At 36.7% G+C, this 17406-nt stretch overlaps 1 protein-coding gene across 6 annotated transcripts in view; it reads right to left on the bottom strand.

Moving 5' to 3' along the window:
- The window catches only part of LOC139136575 (metabotropic glutamate receptor 2-like), a 213638-nt gene that overhangs the window by 135961 nt on the left and 60271 nt on the right, over positions 1–17406 (bottom strand). For 2 of the 6 annotated variants that reach the window (XM_070704324.1, XM_070704321.1), the window contains exon 1: positions 752–911. The exons of 2 other annotated variants lie outside the window; for them this stretch is intronic. The gene's annotated coding sequence lies outside the window, so the exon portion shown is untranslated. Of the gene's footprint in view, positions 1–751; positions 912–17406 lie in introns of those variants that run through there. 2 more of the 6 variants (XM_070704318.1, XM_070704323.1) reach the window with 1 other exon arrangement.

Here is a 17406-nt window from a genome sequence, read left to right as displayed (position 1 = left end):
GAGTATCTTGCGATGTCAGACATAACTAAAAGTATTTGGACTATGAGTGACAAGCTAAAGCAAGTGAAAACTGGTAAGGTCGCATTTGTCCTCAGCTCTCTTGATGAAATAAAATATAGGTTATTATGAAGTAGGCAGATTGCACCATGAAACACGCCACGTTCTGTATAATGCTTCCTTTGTTCAAAACAAAGTGACATGTGTTTGACATTTTGCCGCTAGCTACGTTACCGTAAAACATAATTTAAACTAAAGGAGCAATCGACGACGTATAGGCCTACTTCTCTCTCACCACTATTCTTCCCTTCGATAAATAAACCTAGACTTTACTATTTCCCGATTAAACCAATCTAACGACAAAATATTTTAGTTTTGACGGCGGTAAATTCATGTTTTGAGCAATCCTGTTACGGATAATCTTCGAGCACACTGTAGCGTACCATTCGGGGCTTGAATGTTTAAAGCTACTCAGTGCTGCAGCCAATTTAAAATAGTAACGCACCTGACGACATATTAATTTCTGAATTCATCGCTTTGCTAAAACCTTCAAATAGAATAGAATCCGTATCGTGTGGATATCGATAATTGTAACCAAAACATCTACAGACACAACACAAAAAAAGTATCTTCGGAATCGTTCACGTAGACTGGAGAACATACCGCAGAACTTTCATTTTCGACGCATCTGTGAAAACACATTCAGACCGTAACTGTTAAGAGGATAGTATGAGTTATCGTCAACAGTACCTACCTCTCATCCAACTAGCATATCGTTCTATTAGATGCCTTACTCTTTGCTGATCAACATGTCAAACAGAAGCTCCAAACAATCAATAAGATCCAAATTACCGACACACGCTAGCAGCTTGCTCCTTCACCCATACTCAGATAGAATTCTCATCGACTAATTCAAACCCAAATGCCTGCGCATGCGTAATCTTAAAATGGCAACCTTTGACGTAGCGAAGTTCTTCCAATATGTTAGTTTTTCCATAGTGATATGAATTGTTGAAAGGAATTATTACATATATCAAATCTCATGCAATTTAAAACTTACATCTGTCACTTTTGTACATGACTCGCTTCTTCATAATTGTTTGACTTCATCGAGTAAATTGCTGCGAATTATTTTATTATTGAGGAAATTTAAAGTAGAAACATTCTAATGTAAAAATACCATCGCAGTCGATTGATGACCGACGTTGAGCGAAGCATATACCAACAACGTTAACAGCCACAATCCAGTGAAACATGTCTTCAACTTTGCCGACGGGAAGTAAATTATGTGAATTTCTGAACAACATTAAAATCGAACCTTCGCTGCAACACAGTCAATTATTTATTGTCTACCCTCACAACACTGGTGACAAATATTCTATGGATTTGCTCTGAAAACATTTTCAACCGCCATTTTTTGTTTTGCTATCGACTTGAATCGACTCCTTAAGACAGACTCTGTACTGTAAAACAAATTACTAACCGCTTGCTATTTTACAATCGTTGTAGAACTTTCTAAACGCTCTGTATTTTCAGAAGCGCGGCACGACAATGTGAAAAACGTTTTACAAAATGGTAAGCACAGAGGTTGTTTGTGTTGGAAAGAGATAAAGAAAGCCGCCACTTATCCGACAGAGATATGAAAAGATATATCGAGCACTTTCTGGGTTTTTTTAAGCGCTAACTCTGTTCGAGAAATCGTGACGAATATAAAGCGCGGAATAAAATGCAATTCCGTAGTATTACATTACAGTAGCAAGCCAGGCCGTCACTGTTTACGTAGAAAATCATTAAAATTCCCTCTGAGATGCATCAATAATTTGTTCTCGCAGCTTCGTCTGATGTTTGCTTACTAAAAATATTAAAATCTGAATGTTTTGATATTGTTTTAATTTGCAACTTGTAAAAGAATAAAAAAATATTTCTTCCAAATAATTGTGCAGTGGCACTATAAATATGATCAGAGCTATGCAGTACTTGTACACTATTTAGCTACAGTATATTTACACTTTTTAGCCTGCAGTAAAAGGACATTGTTCAAACCAAAAGTGATTCACAGTTGCTTCGGTATTACATGCTGGAAGAAATAAATTATTCCCAAACAGTACCTATATACTGACGAAACAGCCCTGTTGGCCGTGATTTCCCTTTAGCCTTCATGTGATCGACCTCATTGAACAGTTGACGCCATGGTATAGCATTTAATATAATATGCTGTAGACGTGCATATTTCTCATGTTGAGCACTCTTTTGTATATCATCAGAACTTCTAGTCAGGACATAAATTGAAGGGTCAATATTCCATCTGGATGACAGCTTTCAAAATAACATGTGATCGGAAACACATGATACTTGTTAAAGAATAGTAATCTTATACTGACGTAATATTGATATATATGGCGTCTCAAGATATTTCGACTGCATTTGGCATAAAAAGACACGTTTTCAGAGAACTATACTCCAAGTCATTTAGGCAGTTTAATTACTTTATTGACCTGACATAATAGGTTGCAACTTTAAACCTGCAATGAAAGATACCAATCTATATCATAGGCGGTGAATCTCAGAGACGATCCCACTTCAACATCAAAACGTATCATGAAATGAACCATTTAACTTTGGAAAAGGATCTATAACAATTGCGTGACAACTACGATGATATTTCTATCTCGCAAAGCATATCGGGGTTTCACACGGCAATCCATTAACAGCCAACGTTATCAAACGAACCCTGAAGTGTAAATAGTTATATTTCTTTCATTGTGATCCCAATCAAATAATTATTGAAACTCAATAAACTATCTATTGTTGCGGAGATGATAGTAAAATTGATTGAATATTTATTTTCTCCTGCTCTACAGCTGTTCAAATATTAATTTGAAACGTCGAAACAGTAAATTTAGTTTTTAAAATGAAACTGTGTTAAGTAAATGGTGTCGCATGTTTATCCCTACATTTCATAGAATTCCTTCTGCCATTCCACCATAGCAAGAATCATGACATTGATGTTATCACATGGCTGTAATCATGACATTGATGTTATCACATGGCTGTAATCAAGACATTGATGTTATCACATGGCTGTAATCATGACATTGATGTTATCACATGGCTGTAATCATGACATTGTTGTTATCACATGGCTGTACTTGGTATACAGTGGAACATTTTACTGGAATCGCAGACAGAACAAAACAAACTAGCTCATCTTTCCCATATAGTTTGTAAGTTGAACCGTTTGTCTGTTGTGTGGGCCAGCCTCACTTTGTCAGAGTTGTGTCATTCTTTCATTTGCCTATTGTTCATTAAAAAATTATGTAATGTTTAGCCGTGTGCGTGATATGTTGGTGAATATTCATGATGTATTACTGAAATTAATTTAAGATTAATATTTATTAGTATTATCAATATTTTGTCATTATTATGTCATTATTATTAATGACACATCATGTTATATTCAAAAACACGGAATGCAACTTGACAAGAAAATAATCAAAAGGAGGTCACGTGATCCTTCCGAGAGCCTGTATACATGATTGTTTTTCGCTGTCACCTAGTGCTGTTTGTTATCAACAGTTCTAATGCTATCTCTGTGACTTCTACTGCAAGTTAGGAACCACGTGCACCTGAATCTGCAACTTTTAAACATATTGCCAAACCAGATACACAAGTCTGTTTCATCTTTAAATCAGATGAGCTGTATGAAGAGCAAGCAATCGTTAGGAAAGTATTAGATAATTGTAAGCTATAGACAAATATTTTGGTTCATAGCCTACTATGTTATGATAAATCAATTACTTTCCTTGGGGCTTAACCTTGGCAGTGACACAAAATATGACGTCGATCGTTGTATCTCTCTGTTCCATTGTAAAACCCTTGATGCAGTCTACATTAAAGCGATGGCAACCTTCTTTTGTTTTGATAGAAGAGTAAACTGCATATCGTCTTGTTTGACGAAACCACTGAATGCCCCAAGCATGCACAATACTTGATCTCTTTGCTTCCAATGTTACGTAAATTATTCTGGTGTGGTTGATAAGTTATCCCAGATAACGCGACATGTCATCATTACTTCCCTTTACTATCATCTCAGCCACCGTCACAGATAATTCAGAATGACCATGCCGAAGTGAGAGTTTCGGTCGTGTGTCTCTGCCTTGCCTCTTCACAATGGCCAGCATGCTAGAAATACGCATGCTCGTCATGTGTATGTAGGCCTCTTGGTACTAGCGTAGAGTCCTACAGATCTGCATAATACACCATATTCGTTTTACTCCAATGAAAGACGCCCCCTTAAACTTACTAGATACCATTTATCCCGTTTTATTTCGGCATTCGAGATTTTGTGAACTGTAAAATTTGAAATTGAGCGCATGCAAAGTTAGTGTTATTTGACCTTGTCACATTGTGTATGTGGTTAGACTCACAATAGCAATGCAGTATATCTAAATCTCGGATCGGGAGTTAGGATGAGGTCGACAAGTACTCTGCCAGTTACATCAAAATGTAATATTTTTTCTGCCAACGGAATAAAACATCATACCCATTTTCACCATTGTAATCGTTGATAACCTACTTGCTATTGAGTAATATATGTATTTGATACGTAATATGGTTCACTTAATAGCAAAGTCTGCATGCTGCTGTCATTACCATAGAGAGCGTACAGTACAGTGACAGTAGACAGTCAGTGTAATCCCTCCATGACTAAATATGATACTTGTCTCTAGAATTTGTCGTGATATCCCAGGTAAGTCTTCATTGAGTAGCGTGATGTAATTTTCGAGTTCCTGACAGAAACAGCTGGTCACTCGGTTTATTATTAACTTCCTAATCTAAGAAACAACAACATATGCAGTATGCACGATATAGGCCTACGTACGTCGGTACTTTTAGTTTGAACATCATATTGTATTTATTATGTCCAATTGGGGCGTGTATATGACGTACAAGTAACATTAAAATGCCTGTGTACCGCACTGATAATATAAATATGGTATCAAATATTTACTCCGACATATATGCGAGCGTATATGCCTACATACATACATACATACGTATGTACGTGCCTGCGTGCGTGCCTACCTACCTACCCACCTGCCTACTTACCTACGTACATACATACATACATACATACATACATACATACATACATACATACATACATACATACATACATACATACATACATACATACATACATACAGACAGACAGACAGACAGACAGACAGACAGACAGACAGACAGACAGACAGACATGCATACATACATACATACAGACAGACAGACAGACAGACAGACAGACAGACAGACAGACAGACAGACAGACAAACATACATACTTTCAGGTGTGTACGTTCATCATTATACCATTTGATCTACATTATAAAACTTGGGAATGGCTAAACATCACTGAAATGTAAAAACTTTTGGCTGGTTGGTGATAGTGATAATTACCCTTTGTTGAATTGTATCTGCCGGCAAACTGTATGCGTGGATCCATTGCCACATATTGTATAGCATCGAAACACAAAACTGCCCTATGTTCAATAATTATATGAAAACCACTGCCATGAACACGTGCCTTCTATATGAGTTGACATAATTGTTTCCAGAATTTCAATGTATATGATGTGTGTGGGAACAAAACTCCTGTCGATTTCATCATTTAATTTTAAGGAAGGGATGGTTTACGAACTCACCGCTCTCTCACAAATATCCATTTCGTTGTAACTATTTATCTTCTGTTATCAGATGAGGATGGCGTTATAATTGAATCTGACCATCTCTTGAATTTCGGCACGTATGACTCATTTAACACAGCTTGTTTTAACTTCAAGTGTACTGATTGTCAACTCCCTAGTTTTAGTCATTGCTTAAACATACGTATTGTCGACGTCGATATTACCCATCACCATCTCAACATTCCACCAGGCTGACTTGCTGCCTGCCTTCACAAACGGACGGGCAAGCCCTGCCCCTATATCGTCCATTTCCTTTCCCGAGAGACTGGCATATTTCCCTTCCCGTCTCTAGGTCAAAGTCGCAAGCCAGAGCGCAAGTCTGCCCTAATCCTAATATATATATATTTTGTATTTGACAGGGTTTTTTATTCTCAAAACAACAAATCCTTGACATTTCAACTGTTTTGAGTATTATGTGTATCAGTAAATCAATATATTCACCTTCTACGCATCGTAAAACCATGCCAGAAGGCTGTACGTTTCAAAAAGACGAACATTTCTACAATTGCTGTCATAATACATTTCCCTCTGTGGTCCATTAAAATTGATCCACAAGAGAAACAGAATTTTGTGTACACATGTAATAGATATACGAGATTGGATATTCTTGTTTTTCAATAAAGTCATTCCTTCACTAGTTTATTGATAAAATCTTAGGCTTAAACTGTTGCAAACGTTATGTTGGCCAATTCTACTGAACGTTTATTGTCAGATTACACTAATCCAATGTAAAGAACCTGTGGCGAATTTCTTGCTAGTTTATCAATAAGTTCAGTGATATCATTTATCCTTTCTAAGACTGCTGGTTAGTCGTAGAAGGAGCTCCCTCACTCTACATTTGCCCTGGACACCATCAGCGCCTACAAAGCCACGTAGACACTAACATGATACTAGTGGATGCCTTCAAACTCAAAAGTTTCTTCACGTTTGTATTGATTCAATTATAATCGAAGGAACATTATCAGATTTTACCGTTGAGATAATACCAGCCAGAGATTTCACAGTTTTGAGTTTAATTGATTGGCTAAGATATTTCAGCTTGTGAAAAGTTGTCCCTAAAAGATAACACAGTTACACATCACAGAATGCCATGCTTGTACTACTTAGCAAACAAGATATGTGAGATTTATCGATCGTTAACGATGATTGCAGTGGGACAAACTGAGATTGCCTCTCCAATGTTTGCTTTACCCTGCTTTCAAAGCGACCTCTTAAAGTGCCATTTAAGAGTTTTCTTTTGATATTTTATCGTAAATTTATCTGAAAATTGTTTTGAGCACAATTGCAACCGACAGATTCACTGTTAAGACGGTCCCTTTGGCAAAGACATGACAACAAAGAACGCCATTATATAGCATTATGATGTTAACTTAACTCAGCATCTGAACAAGCATAACTGAAAAAGGCTATTGTCGTAAAATACTTCAAGTGGATTCCCTTTCCCAGACACGAGTGCTGATCAATTATGTGGTGAAATTTCCTCATTAATCCAAATTATAACGATATCTTAAAATTTAGGATGGCTGAATGACTCAGACTCGTGTCAGTATGGATGTTTTATTTACTTAGTAAAAATTGTTTACGCGTAAATGCAAAATGATGATACAAAAGTTACTCTACATGTGTCCTGTAAATACCATACATTAAAGGTATACAGTCACCTGTAATCTAAATATGCCCATTTATAGTCAAAGGGGCGTTCCTTGGTATTCAAAATGACCATGTGAGGGCGCTGATTTTAAAAAGCGGCCACCCGCTTAAAATCTGTGATTGGTTAGATTTTCTCTTTCCACGGTAACTGTGGCAAAATTGGAATAGGTGACAGTATACCTTTAATATAACATAAGTACAATTCAGAGAGGCAAAGAGATAATTATTTTGCTTAGTTTTACACATTTTGATCTGGGTACTCAAGCTGCAGTAAACACACAGAATTTAGCTTCAAGTTGTCCGGACCAGAATTCTTGCTCACGATAGAGATGCATTGACAATTTGTTGTGTTGGTCTAATAGTTCTAGGTACTCAAGCTTTGTACTTCAACAGTATTTCAACATACTTTCTGGTAGGGGGTAATATATGCATTTCATGGAAAAAAATAAAAATATAATCAAAACTTACAGCCATTGTCTCTTTGTCTCTTTTCCATAAATCATCTTGTCTCGAGTCGCAAATTCATACCGCAAACAAAAATGCAGTACATAGCCTTAATTACATATAATTATAGCCATGTACTGCTGTTCACAACCCAGTCTAACAAACATTTTTCGTCAGTTGCAGTCACTTACATTTCAAAATTTAAGCAATAAAGAAGTCGGATTTATTAATGATAAATCAATTACAGCTTTAACAAAATTCTTATGTGAAACCCGATCAAAACCATTCAAGTTTGTATTAATATGATGATAATGAGATATGGATCGTACAGCCTGTCTGTGTCCATGTGTCCAATCCCTATCACTTATCCACGTGTTTGCTTTGGCAAAGGTAAGCAGTTCCAGTTCAAGGGTGTCATCAACTTTAGTTGGTTTATGCGCAATTCTATTGCCAATTGAGTTTTTATCATTTCGTTTTAAACAAATGCACAAAAATTTGCATATGAATCTTGGAATTGAAGACAAAAAAGTCCTACAGAAGATTGAACGATATCTCAATTCATCATAACAATTAAAATGGTTACCCACATCTATCACTAATAACACCTAACCTAAACAATAACTGTCAACACGCTGTGCCATTTATTAGTTGCTGCAAGTGGTTGCATAAAATTTCTCTTACGTATTTGAACCTGAACTTTTGTAATGTCTAAACAAAAATTATTGTGTGTTTTGAACATCTGGTGTGCATGTATTCACACATACTACCGTGGTGTGTGTACTGCAATAGGGACATTCAAGCGAACATAAGCTACACTCATGCCATCCAGCAAACTAAGTTCACAGGCAGATCATTTTCATTTCTCACGGTAACACTACGTTAACACCTACAGCTTAAACGTGCAGATAGGGGATCCTTAAATGTCACTATCGGTGCCAATGTTTCAAACCTAAGGTCAATAGTAATTGCTTGACAATAAAACAGGGCAATTATACACTCTAGCTTCGCTTGATGCTTTTGACCCCCTCGCCCGCCGCCCCCATGATGCTTTTGCTTCCCCCTCATGGTTTGTGAAAAAATGTCACTCGCGGTGCCATGTCCACTTCTCATGATGGCTCCTATAACACACTTCACGTCATTTAGTTTCAAATTCTTTGCGAAATGAAGTCTCGCTCAATACAGATAGGTATAGAGAAGGCCAATTCGACGAATTTTGGAAAACAAAGATGTCTGAAACAGCTTCTAGTTCATGTCACGAATTTCTTTTTTGATTCAATGCAAAATGGAATTTCGTGAACGCAATAAATTAGTTGTACAACCGACTATATTACGTTCGGCAAGTCACACAAATAAAATGAACTTAATGAATGAGAGGTGTTGTGAACGACTTCAATGACTAAATTGAAGAAAGGCTTTGAAAGGATTGCACTGGCAACTATAACGTACCATATTGTACTGTATGCCAAGATGACTTGACTCAACGGCAAGGGTATGGTGTGTTCCAATGAGTTAGTATAGAAATTCAAGTTGTCATGATTGCCATCGACATTAGGGCAGGAAGGTAGGAATTCTTTTATCACATTACAAGCAGAAACAGCTCGAATCGATGTTACATCGTCGATCATATGATGGCGATACTACTAGTAGGCGCCACATTGCCCGAGTTATCAATTGCATACACTGTAAAAACAGCAAGTACGTATGTGTATAAACTGTAAAGGAGGTGTGTTCTCTCTATCAAAAAAGAAATAATCACTACAATTGTGTTACTGTCATGCATGGATACACTAATAGTGGAAATATTAGAAAAATCGCCGATGAAGTCATGTCAAAGTGTTAGATATAACGGACCAGCATGTCGACAACTCGTTTCTGAAATAAAATCGTTGCTAGGGTGTCAATTTCTCAGGATGTTCGATCACCGTGGCAAATCACTGGCATGATCATTGCTATTTCAGACTTCATGATGACACGCAAACACAGTTATTCTTGATATGTGGGTGTATTCTGTATACCAATAAGAATGTATGGATAATGCTATGAATTACATGCAGCAACTCAAATTTTCCTTCCAAAATTGAGTTGTCCAGTGGAAATGACCGATCCGATGTATAATTACGTACTGTTTCATCTTTCGATACGCGAATATCTTACAGACTTTTCTCCTTGCTATGATCTCTGTTCTCATGATATGGCATTGTATAGACTTGGAGCAATTCATTTTCACCATACGAAAGCATTGATATATTTCGAAGTTATAACGAAATTATAAAGAAAGGGCAGCTGTTTCATTCGGAATGTTTTGAACATTTGCCCGACATGATAAAAATGAAACGAGGTTTATGTGATCAATGAATATCCAAGACGTTGCAGGCATCTGGAGTAGAATGAAACTTTGATGAGATTGTCTAGTACAGTAATTATCTGATGTAATAGGTAGTTTCATGAAATCATTGGCCATATAGTCTCCCTGTCAATATCCAAAAATGATCAGTTTTGTAATTTATAAGCGTCATTATTATTATATATTATAACCCCAAAACGTAGTATAATCCCGTGGGTAGGTGACCTTTCGCGTCAAGAAGGCAACTGGTATCCAGCCTCACGGGTACACAGCCCCTTGTTGGGCTCTCCCACATGATATTCATACAGAATTCCGGTTTCGTTTATCAACGAAAATCTTAATTTGAATTTCATGAATGAAAATAAATTGAATCACGAGACAAACAGAGACACAGGAGTGTTTTCTAGACTTATCGTATGTACAAAATGCTGTTGTATCAGCTGATTTGATAAAGTAATGGTTGAACGCGTAACGGTATTCCGCCTTGTGTTGCGTCGTACACAAACATCCGATCACAGGGTTTTATTCAGGGACAATAAATACTAATATGATAATTACCAAATAAGTTTCGTTGTCTACAAGTTTTTTTCTGTCTGCCTTTCTCTTACCTATACGCTCTGCTCGCTTGAGATGTGTGTGTGTGTGTGTGTGTGTGTGTGTGTGTGTGTGTGTGTGTGTGTGTGTGTGTGTGTGTGTGTAAGTGCCTGAGTAGTAAGATGCGCTTCCGCGTGTGACCTGAATATTTTGCAGGATTATCAAGTCTGCAGGATTATCGAGTCTGATTCAGGCATGATAATCCCACAATGGATGCAGTTCACCGAAAGAGGGCGCATTTTACTACGCATATCTGACACAGTGCGCAGTCCGCCATGTCTCAAGCGAGCAGAGTGTATAGGTAAGAGAAAGGCAAACAGAAGAAAACTCGTAGACAACGAAACTTATTTGGCTTTTATCATATTGGTATTTATTGTCCCTGAATGAAACCCTGTGATGCTATCGATCAATTGATCAGCAAAACAATATCATATCGTTGATAACGAGGCAAAGTCCTCCGCCGCTTATCACCAGGATGCGCCATGTTATCGACGATCTACATATTATATGTGATTTGCAATTTTACGGTGGGTATGAGACATTCCTTAAACTTGGCCTTAGGGGCTGTCTTTGAATATACAGCAATCGATACCAAACGAACACACGGTAAAGCAAGATGTTTACCCACAACCAATAAACCTATCGATTCAACAACCACCGGTATATTTGATTCATAATCGCAAATGAAAGAAATGTCTGTCGTTTTACTCATTGGGGAGAATCACGTGATCTGGACGGTACAATTGTGTGGTGATTTCGCAAATATAACGCATTCTTCTCAATAAAATGTGTAAAACAGGTTTATTTTACTATTCGTAATTGCGTTAGCGGCATACAATTACTCTCTAACTATCCAAAAATACAGCTTGTGCATATTTATTGATACTGTAGTTCCCAAACTCTGAATTCTGCAACAAAAACTTGTACAATGTACTGGCAGCGGCGCATCTGTGAAGTCACGTGACGCGTGATATTTTCCATGGGGAACAGTGACAATCTGAGGAAAATCTAGGTCATTTTTGGGTCCATGAAACTACAACATCTGCACGAAGTGTAGACTACTTTCCCTCTTTTCGTTATTCAAAGTTCAGCGCGATTAGCCGTTGTAGTGTTAAAAGATATCACAATACGGTCGCGGTCATTTTTGAAGCACAGCGGCATAGTGTGATATGAGCCAGCGTAAATGATCAAATGTCAGATGGTTATGAGAATGAAACTTCTCCTGTAAACGATTGTAACACATTTCTGTCTCAGATTATTCTTTTCTGCGTGATTTCATCAAAATGAAAACGATTTCTCCCTCTGGGTAAACGTGTCTAACACATTTAACAAAATTTTACTTTCCTCGCAATGTGTGACCGCGAGGCAAAGAAATATTTTGTCCATTGCATGTGTTGGAGATATTTTAAGATACTACTGAAAAATAACATGATTGCGCAAATTATGGTAAAATGTATGTGATCCATCGGGTTATATTCTAGCATTTCAAGTTAGTCGCATGTAGAAGATACTTTCCTAAAAATATGTCTTGACAGACTCAGTTTTATTAGGTTTATTTTAGGTGAACGTTGGTGTCGACAAGTGCCATGGTGAAACAAATAGGGCAATTTCACGGGCTAAATGAAGACTATTCATTCGTATCAAATACACATAGAAACCTTTAGTCACAAGCTGAACACCGTGTAAGAAATTGTGGAACTGCTACAAATAGAACTATCAGTAATACACAATGCGGACAATACCAAAGAAGCACACACATATTTCACATGACATTTATTCTATGCCGTAGTCGGAAATTTCATATTTTTTACTTTCAAAGGACATATTTCAATGTTCCTTAAAGGGTAGTTTTCGGTTGTACAACACTTCACATTGGCCAATTCCCGGCATTGTTTCTATGTCATTGACGTTATGGCTGTATGATTTTTCACAATATTCTCATTTTATAGAATTGCATTATTTGGTAATTTTCATTCATTAATAATATTCACAATTTTGATTAAACGTGCCATCAGACCTTGTTGCGATTTTTTCCTGTATATCAACTCATATATATAGTCGCCTAGAGATTCACTGCATGGCTTTCCTTTTTGTTGATAAAATTTTCGTTGAATAAATCATGAGAAGAAACATAAAACGAAACAAGTGCACAAAGGTTAGCTAAACAGTCGTCTGGACATAAATCTAACGAATCAGAGTGTGTTCACAAACTAGGTCTTTTCGTGCAAAATTGCCTGTACATTTGCCTATGACGTAAGAAGCGATGAGGTAGGAATTACACTGACTGAGGCAAAGCAGGATATCAACTGACAAAGACACTGTGCTATAAGCAACAGTGATATCGACTGTGTATGTGCTTATTACATCGACACTCAAGATTGATATAAGAAGTTCACGCGAGAGCCGTAACGCTCAAGTCTTTGGGTGGACTAGACTGATTTTACAGCAAATTATTTTGCACCATCAAACTTAACTCAGACGTGAATCAAGGGCAATGGTGCTATCACAGACTTTGCTCGGCTAGTGTTCAAGAGCATCGCATATTTTAGAGACTAGAAGGACTTCACAAAATTTTGGCAATGTGATGTAATTTGGGATATCTTGATAAAAGATGATTTGTCATCAAAGAATTATTGTTGGCTTTGCCAGTGCTAGCAAAGCCAAACTGCCAAGCAAATCTCGACCTTCATGTGCACTATTGCTATTCACACAGATAAATCATGAAATAATCCACGAAATACGTCTTGAAACGATATACATCGAAGGGCATGAAAAGTTCTGTGCATTCACATTTTTAAATTTTTTAATCATGATGACAATAAAATACCATTTTAACGGTCACATTATAAAGCAGATCATTGGCATATTTGTCACTTTGAAAAAACCTCAAGAGGCTAGTACGATCACAAGATTTACTTCTATTGGCACGGTTTGGTCTTCAAGTGTTGCTAGTGAAATACGATAACGCATAAAATGCAGAACAAAACGACATTAAAACGAGACACAGCTTAGTTATCGAGTTTAAAGAATATAATTCTCAGAGGTGTGCAAGATTTGATTGACTGGCTTGGAAGATACACGATGCTATACGAAAGACGGATTCGAAGCAAAATGAGCAAATTCTTCCCATTTCATGTCCTGTCTGTATCATCTACCATCAATACAGCTTGAGTCAACTTTTAATAAAAGGAAGGGGTCCATACAAGTCTGACGAGTCCAAACTTAGATTCTGTCACTTTCATTCTTTTCTGCATAGCACGCTTGGCTGAATGCTACAATGGACGCGTTATGACGAAATAGCTGACACTGATTTGTTTCCATGACAACTGTCTACTACGATTGGATTATGTCCTTCATTTTGAATTTCAATTAGCAACCACAAAGTGTATGATACTGCTGATTTACCCAAAGGTTGTTATGGTGATAATTTTCAATCGGTGTCTGTGGTGATTACTTGTCATTGTCAATTTGGTATTCTGGCTTCTGTCTAGGAGGCAAGAAATTATGTAAAAGAAAATCCAAGCGAAGGCATTGCTAACGTGACCCCGATAATGCCAAGTTTAAATTTTTATGATAGTGCTTAAATAAACTTCCCATATAGTTCAATAAGTATAGCTCCTTTCGTAACAGTTCTCTGTCTCTGTTCTCCCCCACCTCTCTCTCTCTCTCCACATATACACTATATCAACACACTATTATATTTATATACATATATATGTGAGTGATGTGTGTGCGTATAGTATGTTTTAGTTATGTTTCATATGTATCTATGCGTGTGTGTTGATGCGTGTATGTACTTGGATTTGTGTGTGTTGTATTGTTTCTGTGAATTTACGTAAATGAATATATTTCTTATATTCTAGTTGATGATCTTAAGCATAACTCCTAGTGTAAGTCGAAGACTGTCTTTCTGTGACTAGGATATAGGCGCAGCGTAAAAGAGAAATATAAATAAATACATTGATTAATTAATTACTCTGAATTAATTCATGATAGATATATCGTAACTAAAATTTTACTCTATACCAAGTTATAGTACTTGGTTCCTGTGACAAAGGTGAATAAAATCAGCACTTGCAATTCCGGGTTATGTTTTAAATCATAACAAATATTAGGCAAATCCATCTGATTTTTTTCAAATAGTATGCTGCTTTATAAGTTTAAGCCATGTTTGACTCATAACACTCTGCATGAAAAAACACATAAAAAGGCTGACATGCATTGTATCATAAAACCAATGCACTGAAATTATACATTCAAGTTTCTGAACACTTACAAAAGCCGAGGGATACATTCTTTCAAAAACGGTGAATGCGTTTTAATGACAAACCTGAATTGCATTAGCTATCGTCGGAACGGGTCATTAAGACGGACGCTTTTCGATTTACAGGTCATTGTTAACCCACTTTAAGGGACAGTCACTACTACCCATAAATTGTATGCTCTCAGGGAGGCTAGAGTGGTTGTACTCTACACCTGATCCGCTTAATGGTTACACAACAATATATGCTCTAGTGAAACAGATGGGATTTTTGTCTCCTCTCGAATATTTCAAAAGATTATCTTTTGCGATATTAACAGCGGCACACTTTAGAGCGTTAGGACGACGTATTTGAAAAAGCACAGTCGTGATTCGTAAAGTGCATTTAGGTTGCAATCAAAATAACGTAAAAGTTAAAATCTTTTCCGACTATATGCAACAACATGTCCTTAGGTAATTGGCCTCTCAAACCAGAAGACGTTCCTGAGACGGTGTCCACTGAGTAATGAGCCTTTCCTATTATACACTGTAGAGAAACTATCTATGCTCAAGTATTGTTATTTTTCTCTTGATAAATTAATATTCTCTCCTGATTGTAGTACATGCACAGATATGAAACAGAGTGTGGTAATTATGTTATTTATCTCTTCATCTTTAATATTCACAATTATAAAAAACAAAATATGCGGCACAGTGAAAGACTATGGATTTGAAATGAAGTGTCTTCCCTTTACTATAAGAATGCATGTCGAATTCATCCATGACTAAATGGTACCGAATTAGAATCCACCAAATCACGTGATTAATATTGATTGATATAAGAAAACCAACATCTCTAACTCTATTTTTTTTCAATACTAAACTTTAGATTTTGATTGCTAATATGAGAGACTAGTTTCAGGTACCGCCATCAACATATATAATGGATAGGGATTAGATAAAGATCATTAAACTTCTCGATATGTAGACCAAATCGACCAAATTGATGCGATAATGTTCCTGGTTTGCTGATCAGGAATCAAAACTATTGCCATAAATTTCATGTTTTGCATGGAAGAAAACTGCGCTCATCCACAGATTGGGGTAAATAAGCAACAGTGAAGCAAATTATTTCTATTTTTGTACAATTCCAAACATGAAGAATTGTGTAACCACTGTGAAATCGAGTTAAATTGTTCATAGTATTTTCAGAAGCGAATAATGACAGAAACATTTGTTGGAGTTACTATAATTGATATCATGACCCCACCACCACAAAAAATATTGAATATCAAAGATCCAGTATTATATAAACAAAAACAAACTATGAGCTACCTTATCTTATTAAATGATAAGATTGTTTCAGTAATCATGTACGTACACAAATAATGGGTGGATTTAAGAAGTACGAGTGTTTTAAGCGTAATGCATCAATGGAACGTGAATAAGAAGCCTACGGCGATTGAAGTCCATATTCATTAAATAAAAGCAACTCGACCAAAAACGGTACTTGTGTCATACTTTGAAATTTTCTAATGGCTTCCAATGAGAAGCTACGACAGCTTACTACTGCACAGAGAATTGTCACTAGTAATGCTTAAAGCTGTCACACAAAATTGTCACCACTAAGCTGTCACAGAGAATTGTCACCACTAAGCTGTCACAGAGAATTATCACCACATTATCCGTCACAGAGAATTGTCACCACTAAGCTGTCACAGAGAATTGTCACCACTAAGCTGTCACAGAGAATTATCACCACATTATCCGTCACAGAGAATTGTCACCACTAAGCTGTCACAGAGAATTGTCACCACTAAGCTGTCACAGAGAATTGTCACCACTAAGCTGTCACAGAGAATTGTCACTACTTAGCTGTCACAGAGAATTGTCACCACTAAGCTGTCACAGAGAATTGTCACCACTAAGCTGTCACAGAGAATTGTCACCACTAAGCCGTCACAGAGAATTGTCACCACTAAGCCGTCACAAAGAATTGTTACCACTAAGCTCTCACAGAGAATTGTCACCCCTAAGGTGTCACAGAGAATTGTCACCACTAAGCTGTCACAGAGAATTGTCACCACTAAGCTGTCACAGAGAATTGTCACCACTAAGCTGTCACAGATAATTGTCACTACTAAGGGATGGACCATTAGATCTTGGGAGGGGTGGTCAAAAACAGAAAAAAAAATTTTTCAGAGCAGAAAGTAAGGAAAAAAAATCTTCAAACTAGTTTGCAAAAAAAAAAAAAAAAAAAAATAAGAAGACAAAGGCGTAAAAAAAAAATCTGCAAAAGTCTTTAAAATTTTGAATTTTTTTTAGATTTTACCGACAGAAAGCAACTTTCTGTATTTTTTAGTACATCCTCCCGGCACATTTTTAATTTTAATT

This window comes from Ptychodera flava, chromosome 7 (assembly GCF_041260155.1).
Source record: "Ptychodera flava strain L36383 chromosome 7, AS_Pfla_20210202, whole genome shotgun sequence".
Classification (NCBI taxonomy): domain Eukaryota; kingdom Metazoa; phylum Hemichordata; class Enteropneusta; family Ptychoderidae; genus Ptychodera; species Ptychodera flava.
This window is presented reverse-complemented; position numbering and strand designations above follow the sequence as displayed.